The following is a 26,774-nucleotide window of genomic DNA, read 5'->3' as shown; positions in this document are numbered from 1 at the left end:
TGATGCACATGATGACAAAACAAGTGGGTATTTCGATTACATTCACTTCGTCTGCGATAAAAAAAAAAACGCGAACGCGCGAACGCGATCTCATCCATTGCTGACGTACGTTTGCAGGCGACAAAAACACTATGCGAGATTCAGGAAGTGTCCGACTTCAAAGGTCTTTTTGACCCTCTCCCCTTTACTGCCTAGCCGCCGACTCTCGCCTACATTTTCAGGCGAGGCAAGGTGCATCTCAAAACAAGCCTATTAATTTGAGGGGAACGTCATATTAACTCGCGGGAACGTGATATTACGTTGTGGCTGCGAGATCATTTTGTCGACGTAACTACATCCTTCAACATGCTATGTTGAATGAACTACATCCATTTATCGTGGCCACGAACTCTTTATGTTGAGGGAAAGACATCAATTACATAAACCTGGCCACGAGTTTAATGCGTAAGCAACCCAGATGATCAGAGATGGATTCATTAATATATTATTTAGAATTAAGAAATTATTATATTATTTATTATATAAATCTGCCCCTTTCTAACCATTTATACTGGCAAAATGTTAACATATGCTTAAAGTTAAACTTCACCCAAAAATGAAAATTCAGTAAACATTTCTGTCATGTAGCTCCAAACTGATCAGACTTTATTTAATCTTAAAAATACATATTAAGATATATTTTTAATTAAACATGAGAGGTTTCTGTCCCGCCATAAAAAGGTGTCCATGAATCCTGAATTGAGTGGTATATAATAAAATATGCTGTATAGAGAACAGTATTCATCCAAAATTAAGGACAAATCAGAAACACAGTGGTTATGTTTTAAAAAAAAAATTTTCAGGATTTAAGTTATTATATTAACCATGTGTGAGGTAAAAACCCTGTTAACAAAAATACATTCTAAGAACCTTTTAAAAATGTTCCCAATAAGTTATATTTCTAAATGTTTTATGAATGTTCAAAATGTCCAGTTGTTTAAGTATTTTAAAAATTTAATTTTCTCATTTAGAAGCGAACATTAAAGACAACATTAAGAGAACATTCCGTTTTATTATTTTGCCAATATTATGGGCATGTAACTTTTGCATGTTCTCTAAAGCATCTGAAATTAGTAAGCAAAAAAATCACAAGTGGTTGGACTTGAAATTACTTGTACCAGAAAAACAGATCATTTTTTATAAGGTTCCATAAAGAACCATGCTTTGAAAATGCTTCATATTTTTTATATGAAGAACCTAATAATCATTTATTTTCATTAATATTAGTTATTAGCTTAATGCATTACTATACGATAACTGACAATGAACATGAATAAATAAAACATAAAATAGAAACAATAGCAAAAGGGGGTCTAAATAGAACTGGTATTACTTGTAAGGAACTTTTAAAGAACCAAGTTTTTTAAAGTGTAGGTGAAGAATAATCCATGGTTGTGTTTGTCGTTATTTTGATCCATGAGTGGATGACAAAATAACCCAAATTGTGTTACTTTAAACCCAACATTTCATTTCATGAAACGCATAAAATTTTCAGACCAAATGTAATTTTGTAAATTTTACAAGCCAGCAGATGGCCCCATTGTCAGTACTCTGCACACTCACATGATGTGGCACTTCATTGTACCATGCCAGGGTGATGCTGTAGCAAACAGAGAGTTAGGGTGTGTGGAGCAACCATGGTTAAAGAAAACGTTAAAACATTAAAATAAAAGACAGAAACGCATACTTATTTCAGAGTGAATTTAATGCAAAGATTAAGATATACAAAGATGGTGCACCCAAAAATGCAAAAGAAAGTAGAAAAAGGAAAATGAATAGTCCTGCTTTCTAAATAAAAGAGCCAATCACTAATTGTTAAAGTCATTGCATCACTGCAGCTGCTGTTAGAAACTCTGGTTGCTATAGAATTTGATGTTTCCTCATTCAAATAGATAGGAGCTGTACTTGCATGACTAAAAAAGCTGTCTGAGAGACATTTCAAAGTTGGATGACTTGCCTTAAAGGGACTTTGACTTAATTACAGATATTTAGGAAAATGAACTTGTAAGGACCAACCAAAATGAATAAAGAGTTAGTTTTTAGCTATGGTGGATTTCATCCATTCAGTGTAGCGGCACACATCAGCATAAACCCCAGGATGGTCTGGTTTATCACAGTCACGGCCAAAGGAAACAAAACCTTTCAGTTGCCCTCCGCACACTACAGGGCCACCTGAATCCCCCTGAGAAGAAAATTGGAAAATTGAAATGGAAAACATTTGCATTTGTATGTAAATTTCAAACACATATAAAAAGGAAGAAATCAATTACATACCTGGCATGCGTCTTTCCCTCCCTTATCGAATCCAGCGCAGAACATGTTCTTAGTTATTTCACCATACACAATCTTACACTTCTCTTCTGAGAGTACAGGCAAATTCAAACACTGCAGGACAGAAGCAGAGCCGGCTGGAAAGAGAATATGAGCAGCGTTAAAACTTTTCATCTTCTACATATCTAATGGTTGCATGCAGGGTCGACGCAAGCGTGGAGCGAGGCCAAGTTTGAGTTAATGCATGTGATGCCCCATCATGCATCAAGCTCAGAATCTTTTGTCAAAAAGGATGCTAACTGAAACATTTTATATTAAAATATATGTAGACAATTTGAATACAATTTTTTTTTTATTTTTTAATACAAAATAAAATAAGTTGAATACAAATTTTATTTTAAAGTATATAAAGAAGATTTTCATTACTCAGCCTTCTCACCTGCAGTTCTGCCCCATCCAGAAACCAAACACTTCTCCCCTACAGAGGAGCATTTTTCTGGCAGACGGATTGGCTTCACATACTCGTTGAGGGTGACAGGTTTTTTCAGCTTGATCAGCATGATATCATTGTTATTAGGACTATCATTGTATTTCGGGAAAGGAATGATCTTCTCCACTTTGATCTTCTGCTCTTTGTTTTCAAGGAGACTATTACATCTGTTTGACAACCAAAACATAAAAAAAAAAATTAAAGAAAAGCAGAATCAAAGAGCAGTACAAATACATTTCAAACTTTTTTCACTTTTGTCACTTTCACTTTTAAAATATTCCAAAGTAGAGCTGGATCCCAGTGTTCAATAGACTAGTTAATGGAACCAAAATGTATAGTGAAAAAGGAGATTGATGAAGTAAAAAAGTGAGGTTATATACTCACGAGAATGTGCAGTGAGCAGCAGACACAACCCATCTTTCATTAACCCTTAATCAGTGTTCAAAAAGGATAACATTTTTAAAGAGCGATTGCATAAGGAAATATACATTTTTTTATATGGAAAACTATATAAAATCTTTTTTATTTACTTCTCAACTTTACATTTATGCTGTGTTTTTGTGGAAATTTGTAAGTTTTTAACCTATTTACTGCACAATTACTTAACTAGGCCATAAATTGGCACATGAAAAATTATTTTTTTAAAGAAAAAAATCACTTAAATGTCAATCTTAATTAAATCTAAATTGTTTTTGGACATTGCTCTATGTGTTAGGGATAGAATACTGACATCTGCTGGTTAGTGGAAAAACTAGAAATTATAATTAAAGAAAGAAAGTGCAATGACCACATATATCCAACAGAGGTCCATAGGGACTCATTTCATTTTCACTTAAATTTTCTTGATGCTTCAACTTCTCCTCACAGCTTTATGTGAATTACAACTTTGTTACTTTTGTGAATATATATTTAAACATTCTGAAACACATAAAAAAATCTGTATTTTTGTCAAAGTTAGAATTTGTTGGTGCTGTCTGATATATTTAGAATTATCTGCTTTTGCAAATTATTATACATAAATTTATACATACCTTTTCCCTCTCTTTCTCTCTCTCTGTGTGTGTGTTGTGTGTGTGTGTGTGTGTGTGTGTGTGTGTGTGTGTGTGTGTGTGTGTGTGTGTGTGTGAGTGAGTGGAACATGCTTGTTCCATGTTGCATTGTGAATTTTCAGATATTTATGCCAGTTTAGTTGATTTTATTTGCCAGTTTCTATAAAAATGCTCTCTGTTGCAGTCACTTACGTACGTGTGTGTCTATGAGATAGAAAGTTCGTTCCACTTTTTATTTATGCTCCAGGACCAGACCTTGATTTAAATGTAATTTCTTCTAGATTTATGCCTGTTTTGTTTATTTTATTTGCCAATTTCTGTAAAAATGCTCTCTGTTGCAGTCACATACATTTGTGTGTTTGTGTGTGTGTGTGTGTGTGTGTGGTGCGTGTGGTGTGTGGGTGTGTGTGGTGTGTGTGTGTGATCATTCCTGTGTGTGAGATAGAAAGTTCATTCCACTTTGTGCTTATGCTCTAGGACCAGACCTTGATTTAAATGTAATATTTTTTTAGATTTATGCCCGTTTTGTTTATTTTATTCGCCAATTTCTGTAAAAATGCTCTCTGTTTCAGTCACATACGTGCGTGTGTGTGTGTTTGTGTGTGTTTGTGTATGAGATGGAAAGTTCGTTCCACTTTTTATTTATGCTCCAGGACCAGACCTTGGTTTATATGTAGAAATTTTCAGATTTATAATGGATTTCCTTTTATTTTCAATGTGAGGTCATTTTTACCCCAAACACCTTAAACGGTAATTTTTTTTTTTTTTACACACCTTTAGAACAACCAAATCAAGCCCAGTTTTTTTGTGCATGTTTAGATAGATTATTTAGGAAAAGTCACAGAGTTTCATGCCCCTGGGATGAAGGTTACACTTTTAAAAAATGAAGGAAAAGTCCAGTGGGGTCCCCTGGGACCCCAAACACTGATTAAGGGTTAATCAAAGATCCTCCACATGTACAGTATATTCATCATCATCAAGGAAAGCTTGCCAGGGCTGGGAGTGGGGCTTACATTCATAACCTCCAATGATTTCATCTCCTGAGATGAACGCTTTATAAAAATGCATTGTTCTTTAATTAACAGTAATGATAAAAACTATCTATAATACAGGTCAGTGTAGGTATAAACTAACAATAATGAATTGTCATGTTATTTAAATAGTCTAGACATTCTACTAATTATAAGTAACTTTGCAACTAACTCTCATTAGAATATTTGTAGACTGTTAAACTAGGGTTAGATTTAGTAGAATGAGTTGACTATAGTCTTTTGGGGGACCATCAAAATAAAGTGTTAGCAGCAGACAGTCTACTAATGCTAATGACTGCTAGTTGCAAAGTTTCTTATAGTTAGTAGAATGTCTAAAGTGGACTATCAAAATAAAGTGCTACCAGAATAACCGATAAGAGAGATCTACATACCCACAACCGCAACCAGTAGAATGAACACAGTGGTCTTCATTGCAACTGAGGAGAGGAGAGAGCACATCTGTTAAGTCCAGGAATAGAATTCACGTTTTTAAGCAATCCATTTAACACTGACACCTACAGAACAACCAATAAGATCATGACTAATGATTAAAAAAACAAACAAAAAAAAACATGTGGGACAACATTTTATTTACACACTTTTTACACAGTTTTGCATGGGAATGATAAATGCAAATGTGGACTTAGTATAAATCATTGCATGAAAAGGTGCGTTTCCGGATTGTTCACGTCAGCACACAAACATTTAAATTAAACATTTAAATTACTTAATTTAACTACATGACATTATAATATTGGGGAAGTCGTGGCCAAATGGTTAGAAAGTCGGACTTGCAATCCAAGGGTTGCAAGTTCGAGTCTCGGGCCGGCAGGAATTGTAGGTGGGGGGAGTGAATGTACAGCGCTCTCTCCTCCCTCAATACCATGACTGAGGTGCTCTTGAGCAAGGCACCGAACCCCAACTGCTCACCGGGCACTGCAGCAAAAAATGGCTGCCCAATGCTCCGGGTGTGTGTTCACGTTGTGTGTGTTCTCTGCTGTGTGTGTGCACTTTGGATGGGTTAAAAGCAGAGCACGAATTCTGAGTATGGGTCACCATACTTGGCTGTATGTCACGTCACTTTCACTTTTTTTTTTTTTTTTTATAAAACCAATACTACAATGTTCAGAAAAACATCCCTGTTATTGCACAAAGCTCCATTTTTGGAATTACCATTTTATATGTTTTATAATAATTTTACAACTTTTAATGTATACAATATTATAAACCCATTAAACGACAACACCATTTCATATAAAGGTATCAAACCAACTGTAAAATATTCAGAATATTATTCCTTATTATGCACAAGGCATGTTTTTTTTTAGATTATGCCTTTATTGTTGTTATATACAGTACTGAATCCATATTTTTCATAAGTTTTAGATACTCTATCCACTTTAATTAAACTCTGACACTATTTGAGATAAAGGTATCAAACCAACCATATTATGCCTTTATTGTTTTTAAAAACAACAATGAAACCATAATTTTGACACTGTTTGAGATAAAGGTATCAAACCAAGTGTAAAAATGTCTAAATATCATATGTATATTATAATATAATTACTTTATTATATTTATATATGACACTGTTTGAGATAAAGGTATCAAACCAAGTGTAAAAATGTCTAAATATTATTCCCAATAATGCACAAGGCTTGGTTTTTCATATTATGCCTTTATTGTTTTTATATACAGTATGAAATCCATATTTTTCATGTTTTATTTACTTTACCCACTGTAAAATATTCAGAATATTATTCCCTAAAATGCACAAGGTTTGTTTTTTTAGATTATGCCTTTTTTATATATATACAGTACTGATTCCACATTTTTCAAGTTTTTTTTTTTCAGATTATGCCTTTATTGTTTTTAAAAACAACAATGAAACCATATTTTTCATATGTTCATTATACTGTATCCACTTAAATTAATTAAACTCTGACATCGTTTGAGATAAAGGTATCAAACCAACTGTAAACATCTCTTAATATTATTCCCTATAATGCTCAAGGTTGTGGTTTTAGAATATTAATCCTTTTTTTTTTTTTTAAGTACTGAACCCATTTATATCCATGAAACTTGAACACCACACCAGCTGTATATTTTTCAGCTCATTAATCTTTTTGTTTTTTATAGAGTACTGAACTTTTTATTTTTTTATACATAACTGGAACACCATACATACATGCATATACATATACATATACATACACACACACACACACACACACACACATATACATATATATATAGGTCAATGTTTAATGTTTAGAAATTATTATTTCAAGACATGTAAAGCATTTTTGCTCATTTATGTGGGCCGTCCCAAGAATTGCAATGTGTTTATTGTCATACTCTAAAATCATATTATGTATAATTCTTAAAAAACGCCATTATTTTATTTTAAAAAATAATTATTTTATTTTATTAACAAAATATTTTAGTTTGTCTTGTATATTTTTTTAATTCGATCAGATAACATTTTAAGCTGTCATATGGTCATGTTACAACCTGCCCCTCAGATGTTACAATGTACCCCACCTATGGGGCATGTTGTCACATCTTACTTCCATTTTTTAAGGGTAAATAAAGAAAAAAAGTAAACACTGTAATTATGAAACAAAGCGACATATTTGTACTAGACAAGTGTAAAATTACTTTTTATTCTGAACCCCATGTGGATGTACACAAACTGAGAAAGTCAAAAAATGTTACTTTTTTTGCCCCACTCTCCCCTAGGCTACATAATAAATAATAATTTGGCATTCAAATATAGCTATAGCGAATACGGAAACATTTGATTTTGTGTCGAATGAGACCCAGCGTTGGTTTAATAAAATAATAAAATGTGACTTATATGCGCGCGACTAAACACAATTTGTTTATATGCTTAGCGTCGTGGCCGCATCACCACCTCGGGTGTGCATTATTTTTCTAATAATTCAACGGCCTGTAGTCAATTATTCCGCTTATACTACGGTTAACACCTCCAGGTAAAATAAAATATATTCCAGACTTTTCAAGGGCCCTCTCCTTCCTTTGGGGCCCTGGTAATCAGTACTGGTTTTACCCCCAGTCCGACGCCACACCTCAAGTCAAGACATCGATCAGATGATATATTTAAAGGGATTCGTCCTGTTTTTGTACTTAAATCGCTATTGTGAGTAGGATTATTTCTTCACCTCAGAACATTCGTCAGCCAATCAGATTCAAACATTCAACGGCCCCGTAGTATAATATCTTATATCGTAAGATGTGCTCCCTTACACAGTGCCTGCCCGATCGCAAAATCAAAAGTGAACTGCGACTGCTAGCGCTCATTTCAAAAGTGATTTATATACCCCACATATTGACAGCGGCTCCCTGATGCGTGAAAAATTATATACAATATTAGCAGGAGCGGACACAAAAAACACAGGAGCGGATGGGAGCATGCAGTAATGGTCAGATTTTCAGCGACAGCGGACTCAAGTAACAAGTCTCGCGCTATCACGCAGCAGTGCAGTCAGTCAGTGAGCGCCAGAACAAATGACGTCTATAAATAAACCACACAGAACAGAACCCCACTATTCAGACAAATACGCATAATGAAAAGATGTTACAAATTGTAATACCTTGGAAAATGGCATTTAAGACTTTTTAATACTTTTTAAGACCCCGCAGACACCCTGGAAAAGAAACAATAAAAAATGTATACTATTCAAAAGACAAACACAATATGAATACACTTGCAATGGACACTCGAGCCAGAACAGTGATTACTGCTCTCTCAATCAGCACGGCCAAAATAAATGCCATATTTTTTTATTTAATTCTGCCTTTCAGAAGCTACAGAAGATACTGTTATGCTCATAAGGTTACATAACCCTAGCACAGAGATGAGCCAACTCTGTCCTGGAGGGCCACGGCCAAAATAAAGCCCTATTCGCATGGGATTAATATTACCTGACCTCCAGTCATTGTAATAAATGCGGAGGTTGCCTGTGATCTTAATCCCGTGCGAATCGGCCATTTCTGTAATTTGTAAAGTAAAAATTCCCCCACAAATGACCTACCATTTTTCACCGAACACTGTGTGCCTTTTTATCCATCTTTCGCGAAAAAAATGAGTTGCGTTGGATTGTTTGATAGTATTTTGGGTGCCTAATATCGTTACACAATTTGCAGAAAGCAAAGCTGAAAAGGTTTTGAGGTTAATGTGTTACAATAAATCAAGCATAAAGCTTGTGATGTATTTTAACCTGGTGAAATGTAAATGACACAGGGCACGAAACTTTATTAGTTTATTTTTTTTATCCATCTAACCGGACCATAGAACGGGGCTCTCAAAGCCCTGACATCCGGGAGTTAAGTTAGTAAATTAGAGGAAAATCACGGGGGGGGGGGGGGGGGGGGGTAATTTCAAAATCACACAAGGTCCCCAGATAATACTAATCCCGTGCAAATAGGGCTTAAGAGGGATCAGAATGTATGCTATTTTCATTTTGTACTGTCATGAATAAGCAATTTTACATCATAGATATGTACATTTACTGATTTAAAAAAAATGAAAATTTGTAATTTATAAAAATGTTCAAAAGTTTACATACACTGGATGACCCACAGCTGTTTTTATGTTTAGGGGATAGTTTTTCATGTGTCCAGAGCAGTACAGCTGCCTGCTGTTCTTCAGAAAAATCCTCCAAGTCCCGCAAATTCTTTGGTTTTTCAGGATCTTATGAATATTTGGCCCCTGTCCGACAATGACTAATAATTTTAAGATTCATCTCTTCACTCTGAGGTAAAATGAAGGACTCATTCACAACTATTATAAAAGGTGAAAACATTGTTCACTGATGCTCCAGAAGGAAACACAATGCATTAGGAGTTGGGGATGTACATTTTGAACAATATGATGAGTTAATGTTTCTTGTTTTGTTTAAAGATCATATCTGTTCATTTAGTACTGCCCTTCAAAAGCTACATAAAATACTTTATGCTTATTTTCAGATAGAAAAAAAGAGTTTTCCCTGATCATCCAATTCAAGTAGTTCACACCCTGTCACTTTATAAATTGTGTTGCTTTCTTGAAAATCAATAAATATGTTTAACTTTTGAAATAGTTGTTTATGAGTCCCTCAATTGTCCTCAGTGTAAAAAAATAAAAATAAAAATTCTGAAATCATACATTCATTGCTGGAAAGGGTTCAAATATGCAAAAAAATGCTGGAAAACCTGAGAAAGTGAAGGATGGAGGATTTTTCTGAAGAAAAGCAGCCATTTAAACTGCTCAGGACAAAAGGACTCATGGAACACAATCACAAAACAAACATGAACCACTATTTTTTTTTTTTTTAATCAGCTATAATTCTGGCTAGATGACTAAATGTAATTAAATGATATTTTATTTCAGTGAAATATCAATACTCCATCATCCTCTGCCATGTCCTTTCTATTTATCACATGGAAACTGTCACCTTTGGTTCAAAGGGTTCATATTTTCACAGTCCTTCAGATGAATGGTTGGGTCTGGGAACAGAGGATCCTGTAAAAATATAATAAAACACACTTTCTCTAAATACATTTTACACTTTTAATTGTTTAAACAACTTTGTATGATGAAACATAACATGATAATACAAATGTAATGAAAACAGGAGGCTATTTGTTAGCTGAACTATACAGCAATTCACGAAGTTACATATGTATATATAATAGAGAGAATAAGCATATTTGGCCTGCTGTTGTCTGGGAATGGAGGTGAGAAAAGCGGTCATATATAGACTTCCTCTGATGCTAATTGGTTGGATTATCTGAAAATGTTTCTCCTAAACTTTGTTAAAATAAACTTCATTAATAATTGAAAAAAAAAAAAGCAAAGCTAGATAAAGTGATTTAGTAACTGAATAAAATATAAGATAACTTTAGTAATTGAATGGTATTCAAAAACTGTGTTCAAGTTACATTATTGATAACTTCTTAAAAGACCAGGGGTCTCATTTATAAACGTTGCTTACACACAAAATGGGCTTAGAAACATGCGTACGCAATTTTCCACGCACATATCGTGATTTATAAAAAAATAAACTTGCCATAAATATGTATGCACCGTACGGACATTCTAGACCATGCGTACAAACTCTTTTTCCTGGAGTGAGAAAAGTAATTAGTAAACAGCGATTTTAAACTCTGTTTTCATGTCGATATACACATTTACATTAAATACTCCACTCGCATTAATGGAGATAAACACTGAAATTACATAATTTGCAAAAAACAATTACATAATTTTATTAACAATAGGCTACATAATTTTCCTGTGGTATGCTATGTTTTAATGACAGCGAGGAGTGCTATAGGTGCACAATAATTCATCTATAAACTAAACTACAGATCACATGTTATGAGAAATATTTTAGCAAGAACAATGATCAATGATGCCCACTTACTTCGATATCATGGTGGACACTGCTGGATTCAGTGGTCGAACGGTCCATTGTCCGGTATAGGACCAATGATAATAGCTTTCTGTACAACCGCAGCTGCACGGAGGTGTTGATGTCGTGTGAATGCATCTCAACAACATAATGAAAAATACCACTATATCTGAAGGATATAACTAGGAGAAAACGGTAAGATTTGCACGTTTTCTTTTTAAAATACTTTGAGCCGAATCAGACAATTGTATTTACAATGCAATAAATATGGGCCTATCTGTTTCCACTAAAAATAGCTAAAAGATATTCGTCAGCAAAACTGCATACATTTAATTGATTTGAATTGTTTAAAACAATTGAAATAGTATTTGGCCAGTGTAAAAGAATGAGATCAACTCTATTCCAAAATATATCTGAGAACAACTTCAAACCATTTTGTTTTTATGGATATTTTCATATATTTATTATATATAACAAGGATACTGGATAATTTTTAGCAATAAAAATTGATGTGTATGGCACAAATGGCATTATAGTCCCCATTGGTGCAGTGGACCAGTTCATGGAGAGCTTTGGTGATATTAATGAATATTAACACAGATCATTAGATGAAATACACTGCAGTGTATACTGTATTTATAACAATATAGTTAACAATATACACCAGGGTTTGAAAACAAGACAAAAATAAAATGAACAACAAGTCAAAATCAATCCACAAGATATGAATGTCTGTTGGTTTCTCTTTTATGTTTGTAATTCTTCTTTTTAAAAGGTTTAATCTTATTTATTGCATCTACTTATTTAGTTAGCCTTTAAATAATTAGTGTTATTGATAATGTTTTGCATTAAATATGTGTTAAGCTACTCTGTCATTTTGATTAACTTTTTGGTTCTTATTCTATTTTGTCTTTGGTTTAGTGTTTCCTAACACTGCTTGTTTACCTTGTCTTTGGCAAACTTTGAATAAGCACTACAGCAAAATGAAATTAAATAAAATATGATTATCATATAAATCATTAAAAAAAATACAAATACAATGTCCACAACTGAAATGTTCATCAACAACAAATACATTAGATTAACATTCAGTGGTCATTGACTGGTAGCCTACTCTTTAGAAAACCCCATTTGTTTCTATGAATATGGCCTGTATGTGTAATAAGTCATCACCAGACGGGGAATCCATCTTGCAAGCTTTATTGAACAACTCGTGGTCGTACAGGCAGGGATAACAAACAGAAAACACAAAAATGAAATCAACCAGAATCGTCGTCAAACACAGGCAATAGATCGGGGTAGCAGGCAATATTCAGAGTCCAATAAACAATCCAAGGTCAAGAGGCGGGCAGCAATGGTTCAAGAGACGGCAAACAAACAGAACTGGTAAACACGAAATCAAACACGGGAAATAACGCTTGGAAATGTCAGCCGGAGCAAAACAAGACTTCGCGTTAGACTGATGGAGTTGTGCAGCTTATATAGCCGTACAAATAAGCTGCACCTGTGTGATGATCAGAGTCCAAGGCACGGGGATGATGGGTATTGTAGTAGTGAATCAGTTTAAGTGAGTGTGGGTGCGTGACAATATTCAGGAGATGGAGCCCTCTGCTGGCCAGTAGCTGGAATCACGGGGTTCGACCAGGTATACGTATGGTTCCTTGAGATTTCAATTTCCAACACAAAACGATCAGTTCAATCCTACCAGTGCAAAGAAGTTTCCAAGCAAAACAGAATGTTTTCCCACTTCTATCAGGTAGATGTTTGCATCATTAATCCGTTTTCTCATCTTAATAATCAAATCACTCTCGCCATCTCAAATCCATGAAGGGATTTAAACCCTTCTCAAGCAATAAACCCTGACTTTGTTTTTTTTTTTTTTTACCCAAAACAAAGCCATGAACATGCAATAACAAAAACTATATCTTTCAAACATTTTTTTCCCCCAATTGGATGTCTGAAATGAATGCACACTTACTCCCAGTCTACACATAAATGCAAATGAGTGCATGCAAATTAGCATTTGAGCCTAGAATTAGCATATTAGCATTGAATCTACCATTCACATTTCCATATTAAATGATCCATATTAATACTCAGAAAATATGTTAAAGTGCATATTCCAGGTTAGAGACCCCAGTGAGCCGATGTATAGAAAAATAATGTAGGAACTAGATTTTCTTTAGATAATACTTTAAAATACGCTATTAAGGCTTCTGGAGTCGTTTTTGTGAGACAATTTTACTTCCGCATCTGAAAACCTCCAAAACCGGAAGTGACGCAACAAGAGGGCGTGCGGTCCATAGGAAAACAATGGATCGCAATGACAGTTCGGACGCTGAGAAAATTTTAAGTGTTTATTTACACTTATGACGGACCACATACAATTATGAGCCTGCTATGCGGCCAAGAGAGCAAGGACAGGCCAGGATTAGACAGAACAACGATCAAAGGAGACAGATTGATTTGTGTGAGGAGAATAAGGCAGGTGTCTTGGTGAGAGACCAGTGTTAGCTTACAGATATACACACGTTAGCTAACGATATGTAATCAGGCAATAGCAAAGCCAGTATTGGTCATCTACGAGTATTGATACTTACCAGTAACAGAAACTAATAAGCGCTGATCAGGCGTCACACTCGTTAATATCCGACTATCAGGTTACGTGATATAGCGGTTTCTCACCACTGCAGGAGAGAGAGAGATAAACACGTTTTTGTTTCATTATGTGTGGGAAATGTGAGGCCATGGTCACAGCTGAGGAAAATCAGTGCTGCAGGGAGTTAGATGCATACTGGGTCTTAGTTGAGAATGTGACACCCACACTTTCTGTGCAGCATCTGTCTCTGGACCCATTTGTGGTACAGACAGCCTATATATGCACTTCAGACAGGAGCATGGACCTCTCCAGGCCAGCTGACACATGTATGTTTACGGCAGAGATAATTTATTATTCTGAGCTAAATACTTGTATGTATAAATACATAGTAAATTAAAGATTTGAATATTAAAAACATCTGAATTTATTTATATTTTTAAATTACAAGTCCGTGGTCTCAGAAGTCAAGATGGGCAGAGGATCACCAATTCCCCCAATGCTGCGGCGAAAAATAGTGGAGCAATATCAGAAAGGAGTTTCTCAGAGAAAAATTGCAAAAAGTTTGAAGTTATCATCATCTACAGTGCATAATATCATCCAAAGATTAAGAGAATCTGGAACAATCTCTGTGCGTAAGGGTCAAGGCCAGAAAACCATACTGGATGCCCGTAATCTTCGGGCCCTTAGACGGCACTGCATCATACAGGAATGCTTTTGTTATGGAAATCACAACATGGGCTCAGGAATACTTCCAGAAAACATTGTCGGTGAACACAATCCACCATGCCATTCGCCGTTGCCAGCTTAAACTCTATAGGTCAAAAAAGAAGCCATATCTAAACATGATCCAGAAGCGCAGGCGTTTTCTTCTTGAACAACATATACTCCCATCCAGGCGTCATCTCTTTCAGGAAAGACCTTGCATTTTCCAACATGACAATGCCAAACCACATACTGCATCAATTACAACATCATGGCTGCACAGAAGAAGGATCCGGGTACTGAAATGGCCAGCCTGCAGTCCAGATCTTCCACCCATAGAAAACATTTGGCGCATCATAAAGAGGAAGATGCGACAAAGAAGACCTAAGACAGTTGAGCAACTAGAATTAGACAAGAATGGGACAACATTCCTATTCCTAAACTTGAGCAACTTGTCTCCTCAGTCCCCAGACGTTTGCAGACTGTTATAAAAAGAAGAGGGGATGCCACACAGTGGTAAACATGGCCTTGTCCCAACTTTTTTGAGATGTGTTGATGACATGAAATTTAAAATCAACTTATTTTTCCCTCAGAATGATACATTTTCTCAGTTTAAACATTTGATATGTCATCTATGTTGTATTCTGAATAAAATATTGAAATTTGAAACTTCCACATCATTGCATTCTGTTTTTATTCACAATTTGTACAGTGTCCCAACTTTTTTGGAATCGGGTTTGTAACTAATGTGTTGTTAATGTGTGTTAAATCATGAATGCTGTGCTAGATACACAACAGCCTCATCTTGTTGATCCTCTGGAGGGATCTGGAAAGAGGAGCAGGTGTAGTGGAAGACAGTGCTGCATTCTCGTAGAGCCTGTGGTGACCTGCAGTATTCCTTTCTCAAAGACTCCATGAGGCCTGATGAATATGCTGGGAGAAGCAAGCAAAAGTTTAGATCACATTCAGTGCTGACCATGCTTTTCCACATGGCCTCCATCACATCTGCACCTCCATTAGGAGCGGAAGCTGCAGTCCAGTAGAGGCGGTTAATAACAGATGGCCTTCACTGCTTCAGATCTTCTTCACACTCCCTCATTACTTGCAATGTCTCACAAAGCCTTATAAACACACCACATGAAAAAAAAATAGATGTGCAAACAATGTCACTAAGCTGTAACTAGACTTGATGGTTATAATATTAGCAAATTGAGGTTAACCAACCAGCTATGCCTTCTCAGATGGCAAAGTTTTTACATGGTATATATAACGTTATTGCTAATGCTTAAATGCTTAAAAGCTAGCTGTGGTACTTTACAACAACCCACGCACATCTCGTTGTGTCTCATTATTTAAATAATTATGTTCACTGATTTGGTAGGTAGCAAATATTTAAAAACAAGACTTATGGTGCACAGCTGACGTTTTCGTGGAGCAGCATCTCTGACGGATCCATGCGCATCATGTCTCCCGCTGGCGGCCGAGCCACAGGCGGACCGGGACCCGACGAAGGTGCTGTGTGCATCAGCTCTTGAGTCTCACCCAATTCTTGCTTCGGTATCCCATGTTGAACAACAAGATGAACGGGATGATAATCCTCTGGTGTAAAGTGATCGCTAAGCTACACACCACCGCATTTCTCGAAGCAGATGCATTAGTGAAGGCCCGCCTCTTCACCCGCACAAACGTACACAGGCCCAGAAGATACTATCCTATTTCTTGTTAGGAAACCTGTGGACTCAATGTCCTGACAGGCTGGAGTTAGAGCAACCTCCACAAACGCAATTATTTACCATGACGATGATAAATTGAAATAAAATAACTACCAGGTGCCTGTTAAGGACGACCATGAACCCCATGGAACGGCCGATGGCTTGAGCAGAGCGCTTTGTAGCCATCAGCGCAAGATCAGTTGCCGCGCACAGATCTCTGATGACATCAGTGCTGACTGCGCCGCCGTCGAGGGATTGAAGCAGTTTTGCCTGGAACACCTGGAGTATAGCCGTAGCGTGAAGAGCAGAAACTGCCTCCTCTGCAGCAGCATAGGCTTTGTCCGCCTGGTGGGCCGTGAATCTGCAAGGCTTGGAAGGCAGGCTGCGGTCCGAACCCAACGTAGAGGAAGGCAGGCACAGGTGCGTGGCAACAGTCTCCTCGACGGGGGCATGCACACATACCCGTGGGCTTCCGCCCCGTCCACGTGCACGAACATGGCCTGCGTAGCAGAGTGGGTGCGCGCCAATTGGGGTGCAGCCCACGACTTCACCACGTGCTCATGCACGTCTGGGAAGAACGGGGTTCTTCTCCTCGATGCGGCCTGGTGGCGGCTCGACTGGAGGAACCACGAATCCAGCTTACTTTTCACAGGCTCATCAGGTGCGTTCCAAGCAAGGTCAAGCTCCGTGACGGCCTTGCCGAGAACCCTGACGAGCTCCTCCTGGAGGTCTGCAGGGCCCTCTTGGTCGGGGCGGTCCGACTGAGACCCCCAATCCTTTTCTGACGCCGAGAGCGACATGGAGTCGTCTTCCTCGCAAGCTTCTTCGAAGGTGCAAATGCCCTCACAGAATGAGCTTTGATGTTGAGGGGACAATCTTTCCCCTGGCATTCGTAAGCCAACATAATAGCGTCCACAATCCAGTGAGATGCTATTACCCCGAATCGATCCCAAATCATTTGAACTGATTCGCGACGGCGTGGGGGGGTGGGGGTGCGGAAACTAACATCCGCGATGTTGACATCGTCAAACTCGTCCTCGGGCGGGGGAGGGCCCACCAGCGGCTCGCTGGCGGCAGTGGGCCTCATCCCTGCTGTTGCCAGAGCCACTTCTCTCCTGGCTCTGAGGGTGCAGTGGGCGCACGTGTCTTCCATGAGTGCCGCCTCGGCGTGAGCGAGGCCCAGGCAGGTGACACAGAACTGGCGAAGGTCGGGCAGGTCAATGGGACCCGCACAAATCTGGCATGTAGCAGCCATCAGATAGGGCAGACACAACACAATGAGCACTCAAGCATGAGAGTTAAACACAGAGTCGACAGCATTTGGGGTGACAACTGCATAATCTTATAAACCATAACACAGAGTTAGCAGCTATGGTAACTACTGTATAGCTGGTTATAACAGTTCACAACACATGAATGAAACTTAACTCACCGAAAGTACATGTGACGCTACAGAGGGTACATCCAGCTTGTAAAACCTGGCGAATGTTTTCTGGGAAGACCAGCCAGCAGCAAGACATAAATCCTGGATAGACATACCTCTAGCCCAGGCCCATGAGGAAGCAATTGCCCGCACAGAATGAGCTTTGATGTTGAGGGGACAATCTTTCCCCTGGCATTCGTAAGCCAACGTAATAGCGTCCACAATCCAGTGAGAAAGTCTCTGTTTTGAAACAGCACGTCCCTTATTGCATCCACCAAAGCACACGAACAGCTGGTCCGACTGACGAAAGGCGGCCAGGCGATCCACATACATCCGCAAAGCCCTAACAGGGCAGACAGCGCTCTGAGCATCAGCGTCACGCGAGGCTGGCGGCTCAGCAGATAAGGCGGGCAGGGAAACAACCTGTGCTCTAAACGGTGTATTGAGTGACTTCGGCACGTAACCTGGTCTCGGCCAGAAAGTGACATTACAGTTGCCAGGTCTGAAACAGATGCAATCGTCATTCACCGAAAACGCATGTAAGTCTCCAATGTGCTTCGCCGAGGTGAGAGCAAGAAGCAAGGCCGTCTTCAGGGAAAGCTCCTTAACCGCAATCGAAGCTAAGGGCTCGAATGGTGGTACAGATAGAGCCCTCAAAACTAGAGCTAGATCCCACAGCGGCACGGAGGGTGGCCGGGAAGGACACAATCTCCTCACTCCCCTGAGAAAACTGATTACCAGAGCGTGCTAACCGATCAATTGCCCATCAACCGGGGAACGAAAAGCAGCAATAGCGGCCACATACACCTTCAGCGTGGATGGCAAACTCCCGCAATCCAATCTGTGCTGTAGAAAGCGCAAAACATCCGGCACAGAACAGGTCCCCTGGTCAATACCAATGTCCTGGCACCATTTTGTGAAAACTCCCCACTTCAGAGCGTAGAGGTGCCTGGTAGACAGCGCGCGCACCTCCGTAAGTGTGCTCAGCACTTGTGAATGCAGAGCGTCCCGCTCATTTAGGGTCCCCGCAGCGGCCACACACGAAGGTTCCACAGCTCGGGGCTGGGGTGCCATATCGTGCCGTACGCCTGAGACAGCAGGTCCTTCCTGAGGGGAATTTGCCATGGGGGAGCCACCACTAAATCTCTCAGGTCCGCGAACCAGGGCTGATTCGGCCAGTGAAGAAAGAGATTCTGACGTAATTTTCACGCCCATGCATTTTATACTGCCCGCTGACCTGTCAGTATTTGCATGCTTCGCGTCAATTGGCCAGCTTTCCCCAGCTGGCATTAGCCCATAAGATTTCAGCGAAAGTGGAGAAGGGATGAGTTCCCATGTACGTCTTAGCTGATGAAATGTTGAGTTACCGCCTTGATAGGGAACACACTGACTCACACCTGCTCAAAGCAGAGTGCAGCACACGACTCCCTCTTGTGACGTAATATGACACAATGTTAGAAAAAAAGCGGTTTTTGAGTACTGTCAAGGAAACCATCACTTGTTCTTCTAAATTTGTGCCCTCAGGTCTTGTAAAACATTTTCAAATCCTGCATTAACAGTTCATATGGTATTTTCATACAAGGTTATATATTTTTTGAATATTTTTTAACCTGCAATATGCACTTTAACACTCTCCACAACAACATAAATTTACATCTTCAAAATAAAATAAAATACAAATAAACTCATGAACAACTGTCTCAAATTTAGAGAAATTTTACAATCAGCTAGCATCTGCTCTAAATTTGACAATCACCACTCTAAAATGATTTAACATCATCAACCAAAAAGTATTATAATATTGTTTATCACTCTTATAATAAATTTTGACAGAATAAACTTTTTATTTCTTCCGCATCTCTTTCGTGTCAGCACTTCCTTCCTATTTTCATTCACACGCTACATTGCTCCGTTACGCACTAACATACGTGTATACGTCACATTCTCTGTGTTCAGATTGTCATGATCTCTAACTGGAGTGCCCATGTATGGGGTTCCATTTATGGGGTTCCATTTGTGTCAAAAATAAGTTGACTGCTTTGTGCTTTGTACTTTACAATTGTCTTTGTCTACAGTCATTGCCTACTTGTTCAGGTAAATCAGTATATGTTGACATGTATGTTGTCTGTTGACATTGTCTTTCTGTTTACGTTGTCTGTCGTCCTCCTGTTTTTTTTATCTTTTTTATTTTATTAAATTAAATATATATGTTCTACCTCAAGGCCGTGCACAGACATTTTGAGGGACAGTGGCCCAAACCAAAATAAAAAATACAATATACAAATATAAATACAATAAATATATACAAATATACAAATACATATAAAATATAGAATTAAAAGCGAAGATAGCACTCTCTGTAATAATTGACTAATATTATTGTAGATGTTTTGATTAGAGTGGGCTCTCCTTCACTCTCTGAGCCTGCTTCTGTCTCATCTTCAATGTAAGTAGGGGAGAGTGGGGTAAGTTGACACACCCCCTGCATATTGGCAACTGTACTCATTTACTGTGACCATGTATTTTGGAACCACCCATCATTTCTGCTAGACTGTGAAAAGGGGAAACACATTGGGGGACTGGAAGGCACCATGGCCGTAGCCAGGGATTGAAAATGAGTGTGGTCTGGGTGGGAATTGTGCTATAATAATGCCATTCATTATACACACTAAACACTTTAAAAGAGACAGATATCTAGATGTTTGTGAAAGATTTTTTCTCTGTTTTGGAGGAATGAGCATTGTTAAATGATATAACACTGTACCATTACTTTAGGTTAGGGGTATACAATTTGATCAGTTGTTTATTATTTATTAAGCAATACATAGGCCTATTACTGTTATATTTTTTATTAATAACCATTGCCATATAGATGATAACTTTGTCTATTTCCCTTATGAATGTTGTTGGCACGACTGAAAATTTAAATACATTATGAAATAGCATAGACATAACATACATACTACAGGGGTGTATTCCAGAAAGCAGGGTTAACTTACTGTGAACTAAACCCTGAACTCTCGGTTGATTAACCCCAAACCATGCTTACTCGAGGTATGTGGTTCCAAAAATGCGTCCGGGAGTAAGTTCATTCAACTCAGAGTATGTTCCTAGTTAAGACTCAAGACATTCTCAACAGAGCGATGAATCGACGAGTCACTATGGAAACGGACGCTAAGAAAAAGCACACCAAGCTGTTTCTTTCTTCTTCTTTTGTTCATTAGTTGTTTACATGCTTAGTGCATATCGCCACCTAATTGATGGCTGTGCAATCATTTTTATTTTTCATTTTTTTTAATTTTTAATTTTTATTTAATCTTTAATCCTTAAGAAAAAGAATGTGAATTATATTGTTTGTTTTATGCTAATTATATATTAAGTCATATCAGATATGTATTTTGATTTAGAATTTAAACATTATAGAAAATGTATGTGTGAGATAATATAGCATGTAATAAATAAAATAAATATAAGTTAAACATTATCTTGTCATAGTGTTTTATAATTTATACAGATAACTCTTATATATGGCAATAAAAGAAATAATCATATTAGAATAATATGTTACCTTATTTATTACTTATATTAGTGCTTCATCATTAACATATCAAATATATATATATATATATATATATATATATATATATATATATATATATATATATATATATATATATATATATATAAAATAGGCTATATTACATATTGTAATATTATATAATGTTGTTCGCTATCTGTCACGCCCACTGAAGGCTCGCTGAAGTGAACTAACCCTGGAACATAACCTGCTCCGGCAGCAGTTAAGTTCAGAGAGAGATTGCTATGACTACTAACATACCCTGAAAGTTACCTCCGTTTTTGGAATGAAAAGTTGAGGTTATCCACTTACTCTTAAACATACCCGGGTATGTCACATAACCTGCTTTCTGGAATTCCCCCCAGATCTCTGCACTAGTGTTATATGCTACTGTTTTGATAGCGTTGATAACGTTTTTGACAGATAATATCATGATCTGGTTTTTTTGTGTGTGTTTTTTTGCATTTGCCTTACCGGATGTGGTATCCTGTCAGCAGTGTATGTGGGCTCTTTTGATTACTATCAGTTCAATTTCACCAAATATTACCAGATATTAAAACAAAAAAAAATAAAAAAAAAAAAAATAAAAACATCATTCAACTGACATTAATAACCAACAAATTCTCTGTGTAGTCTGTTTTTAGGAAGGCTACAACTTTGGTGTTCAACATATTGTTTCAGAAACAAACAATTAAATATTGAAATTTAAACTTCATTTGGTTGGTTTTATGTTGTTAAAGTTAACTTTAAGAAAAGAAATATGACTGTCTGTAAAAGGAAATTATTAAATTAGTTTTTAAATTATTATTTATTTCACATGGGTTTGAATCAGATTTGGTCTGATTACTAGTAATTATTATTATTATTATTTTTAATTTTTATTTCTAACAAAAAAGATATTTTGTACAACACTTTTAGAAGGCCGAGTCATTACCGACAAAACAACAACACAACTTACTCGGTTGTGAATGTAACCTCGGTTCCCTGAGATACGGAACGAGTACTGCGTATGGGGAAAAGCTCCTTTTTTCCTCGATGCTGAAGTCTTTTTTCAATAGTGCAGTGCAACTGCACTGCCATTGGTTGAAGCGACGACACTGAAGCCGCAGCGCTCAAGGCCCATAGAGGAGTAACACAGAGCGATAGCGTCGACTATCCAGTGCGAGAGGCACTGCCTTGAGACCGAAGACCCCTTGGTGCGGCCACCAAAGCAGACAAAAAGCTGGTCAGATTGCCGGAATGGCTGTGACCACTCAATGTAGATCCTCAAAGCCCTCACTGTGCAGAGTAATTCCAGCTCTCGCTCGCCTGACAAAGGAGGCAGCGCTGAGAGGGAAATGACCTGTGCTCTGAACGGGGTCGAGAGCACTTTAGGGATGTAGCCATGCCTGAGTTTTAAAATGACCTTTGATTCATTGGGCCCAAACTCAAGGCATGCAGGGCTCACCGAGAGGGCCTGCAGATCTCCAACATGCTTGACTGATGCTAGTGCAAGTAGCAGAGCAGTTTTGAGTGTCAAGGCCCGAAGGTCAGCTGACCGCAGTGGCTCAAAGGGAGGCACTTTGAGCTTTGAGGACAATAGAAAGGTCCCAAGTGGGTACAGTTAGAGGACGCGGGGGGTTCAACCACCTAGAACCTCTCAGGAAATGCACAATGAGGCTGTTTAGACCCACTGATTGGCCAGCGATAGGAGCATGGAATGCTGCGATGACTGCTACGTACACCTTGAGCGTGGAAGGGGTGAGACCCTTGTCCAGACGCTCTTGGAGAAATGACAGTATCAGAGATACGTCACACTCAACAGGGTCTTTGTTTCGTGCTAAGCACCAGTCAACGAAGAGCGACCACTTCTTGGTGTAGAGGTGTCTTGTAGACGGGGCTCTCGCATGAGCAATGGTGTGTAGCATGTCCCCGGGGAGGCTTAAAGGCTCCCATCGAGGGACCATAGGTGCAGAGCCCAGAGTTCTGGCTGTGGATGCCAGATTGTCCTGTTCGCCTGAGAGAGGAGGTCCCACCTCAGGGGGATCGGCCATGGGGCTTTCGTGAAAAGCCTGTATAGCTCTGAGGACCAGACTTGGCTCCTCCAGAGTGGGGCCACCAGGAGGACTCTGTGTTTGTCTTCCCTGACTCATCTGATGACCTGAGGGATCAGAGCGATCGGGGGGAAAAGCGTAAAGAAGGAGGCTGGGCCAGTTTTGGGCCAGTGCATCTGTGTCCTTCGAAAAATAGGTTGGGCAATGAGAATTGCCTTCTGAGGCGAAGAGGTTGACCTCTGCCTTCACGAAGATCTCCAAGATTTTGAGAACTGTCTGGGGATGGAGCATCCACTCGTCCGAGGGGACATTGCTCCGAGATAGCATGTCTGCTCCCAGATTTGTCTTGCCAGGTATATGCGTTGCCTTGAGCGATCACAGTCTGGGTAATGCCCATTCCAAGAGGTGCTTTTCCAGTGCGCAGAGGCGGCTGGATGAAAGGCCGCCTTGGTGATTTATGTAGGACACCACTGTCATGCTGTCCGATTGGACTAGGACGTGGCACCCCTTCAAGATCTCCTGAAAGGATTGAAGGGCTCGTTCCACTGCCAACATCTCAAAGCAGTTGATATGGAGATGGCTGTCTTCGTGTGACCATGAGCCGAAGGCTGGTCTGCCCTCGCCCAAAGCACCCCAACCCAGGTTGGGCGCATCTGTCGAGAGCACCTGGAAACCGCCTGCAGGGGTACTCCACGACTGAACCAAACAGGGTTCATCCAAGGTTTCAGGGCTGCCAGACAGGCCTGGTTGACCCTGACACGAAAGCGGCTGTGCCGCCAAGTGTGAGGTGGGACCTGGAGTTTCAGCCAGTATTGCAGGGGCCGTATTCGTAATAAGCCGAGCTGTAAAACTGGGGAGGCGGAAGCCATCAGCCTTAGCATCCTCTGAAAGAACTTCAGAGGAAAACAGGCTTTGTTCCTGGCGGAAGCCGCAAGCTGCTGAATTACCAGACCGCACTCTGGTGAGATTACAGCCCTCATATGGACTGAGTCGAAGACTGCTCCCAGGAACGTGATACATTGGCTGGGGGCAGTGAGCTCTTGGCAAAATTGACCCTGAGTCCTAGGCACTCTAAGTGGCACTCTAAACGCAGGGGTCTTCGGGTGAACTGCAGTGAGTAGCCGTGTTTTATTATCCCCAAAACCCTCTTGGACACTTCGGGACTTTGCCCCTTCCTCTTTCTTCCCCAACTGTCAGGAAGATTTTGAGGCCGTCGGGTCCAGCACAATGAGAACGGCGTTTGAAACGTTCTTTTAGAGCGGGATCCAGCGAAGTGAAGTTGTCGCTGAAGGAGTGAGATCTGAATTCCTCTGGCGATTGCCTGCTTATATAGCCATTCGCCCCGCCCATTTTGGCGGGCTTTGGTGCGCAGCATCGCCACAGGCTCGCGCAGCTACGCAGCGCCGTCATTGGTTTAAAAAGTTTAACAGATTTAACCAATGGCTTCATATTTCATATTGTACTTAAATTTTCAGTCGTGCCAACAACATTCATAAGGGCACTAGACAAAATTATCATCTATATAGCAATGGTTATTAATAAAAAAATATAACAGTAATAAACCTATGTATTGCTTAATAAATAATAAACAACTGATAAAATTATATACCCCTAACCTAAAGTATTGGTGCAGTGTGATATAATTTAACAATGCTCATTCCTCCAAAACAGAGAAAACATCTTTCACAAACATCTAGATATCTGTCTCTTTTAAAGTGTTTAGTGTGTATAATGAATGGCGTTATTATAGCACAATTCCCACCCAGACCACACTCATTTTCAATCCCTGGCTACGGCCATGGTGCCTTCCAGTCCCTCAATGTGTTTCCCCTTTTCACAGTCTGGCAGAAATGATGGGTGGTTCCAAAATACATGGTCACATGACAGTAAAAGTGTACAGATGCAGGGGGTGTGTTTCAACTTACCCCACTCTCCTCTACTTCCATTGAAGATGAGACAGAAGCAGGCTCAGAGAGTGAAGGAGAGCCCAAATCAAAACATTAGAGCAAAATGTCACCTGTAGTAAGCCAGTCTCCTAACTAGAGATGCACTACAACATTTGGAACATAAAAAAACTATTGACAAATTACTAAATTTCTTTCTAAAACTATTTGTGTACTGTACATACGGTAAGGGAGATAGGCAAACTTGTAAGTTTTGTAGGTACATACTACAACCTTTGGAACATGAAAAAGGCTATTTAGTGAATTACATTAGCTTTTTTCTAAATATTAATTCAAATACATTATTTCCCAGATAGCTTTTAGTAATCGTCTTGAGCTCAGCTGCCCCTCGGCGCCTTCAGCTCAGACTCGGCATCGGCGAGTGTGGCCCGCAGCTCGCTCTCGCGCATGTCTTTGTGATGCGGCTGTAAAGCACTGGCCAATATCCAGTTCACCGTAACCGGCCCGAGTCTTGCTGTAGAGTCCGGGCCACTTCTGGCAATGACTCGGCTCGATTCAGTTACAGTAATATAGCAATAATTATCATAAAACTGTTTTAAACTGACTTAATACCCTGACAGTAGCTTATTATGTTCACTACATGTTTAATGTTATGAATTTGTCAAAAACAAAATATCTGCGGTAAAACTTAAATAATAAAACAATATTAAAAGTACTTTATATGACACAACTTTCTCTAATACCCATAACAATAGTAAATCTATATTTATGTAACGTGGCAGGTCTTTCTTTCATATGCTTGCTTGTACAGGTATGTATTTTAAACGCGCTTCATTGCGCTCTCATTAACCTTTGACTCGCGCAGCTTGGTCGGAGTTTCGTACCTGTGCCCGTGAACGCTGTCTGCCATGTTTGTTCGGTTTGGATGGAAACAAACAATGGATTATCATTATTTACTAAGAAATGTGGATGTATGTGATCATTTCGATCAAGCAATACCGGTAAGCATCGTTGAGGATTTACATTTTTATAATTTCGCTAGCGCAGACGCTCATAAGCTCATGAACGAAGGTGCAAAAAGTTAACCTCACGTGTGAGACTTCAGCGAACGCGGCTGTTTTACCCAAAACCTTAAGTTAATAGATAAACAAGATCTTTTCATATTAGATCTAAATATTATGTGGGTCTAGAGTTACTACGCAGAAAAAAACTATGATCAACAACACTACCATCAAAAAAAAAAATGATGAGGATGACGACCCACCAGAAAGAAAGGAGAGAAATTTTTTAAAAAATTATTATCCACCACCTAATAATTACTAAATAAGTCATAGTCATAGTCAATAATCAATAGTCAGTGGTTGAGCTGCTGAATTAACAGTTAGTTGTTGTTTTTTTTCTGTAATTAATCATCCTTCCAAAAAAAATTTACAAAAAAAACATCCACTTACACAAAACAAAAAAAAAATATAAAAATCATTACTAGTAATCAGACCAAATCTGATTCAAACCCATGTGAAAT

The 26,774-nt window shown here is 38.8% G+C and overlaps 1 protein-coding gene across 4 annotated transcripts in view; it reads left to right on the top strand.

The window, feature by feature from the left end:
* LOC109099272 (guanine nucleotide-binding protein subunit beta-5b-like) overlaps positions 1-26,774 on the top strand; it is a 60,649-nt gene that overhangs the window by 3,331 nt on the left and 30,544 nt on the right. The gene's annotated exons all lie outside the window — the stretch shown is intronic.

This window comes from Cyprinus carpio, chromosome B18 (genome assembly GCF_018340385.1).
Source record: "Cyprinus carpio isolate SPL01 chromosome B18, ASM1834038v1, whole genome shotgun sequence".
NCBI lineage: Eukaryota > Metazoa > Chordata > Actinopteri > Cypriniformes > Cyprinidae > Cyprinus > Cyprinus carpio.
This window is presented reverse-complemented; position numbering and strand designations above follow the sequence as displayed.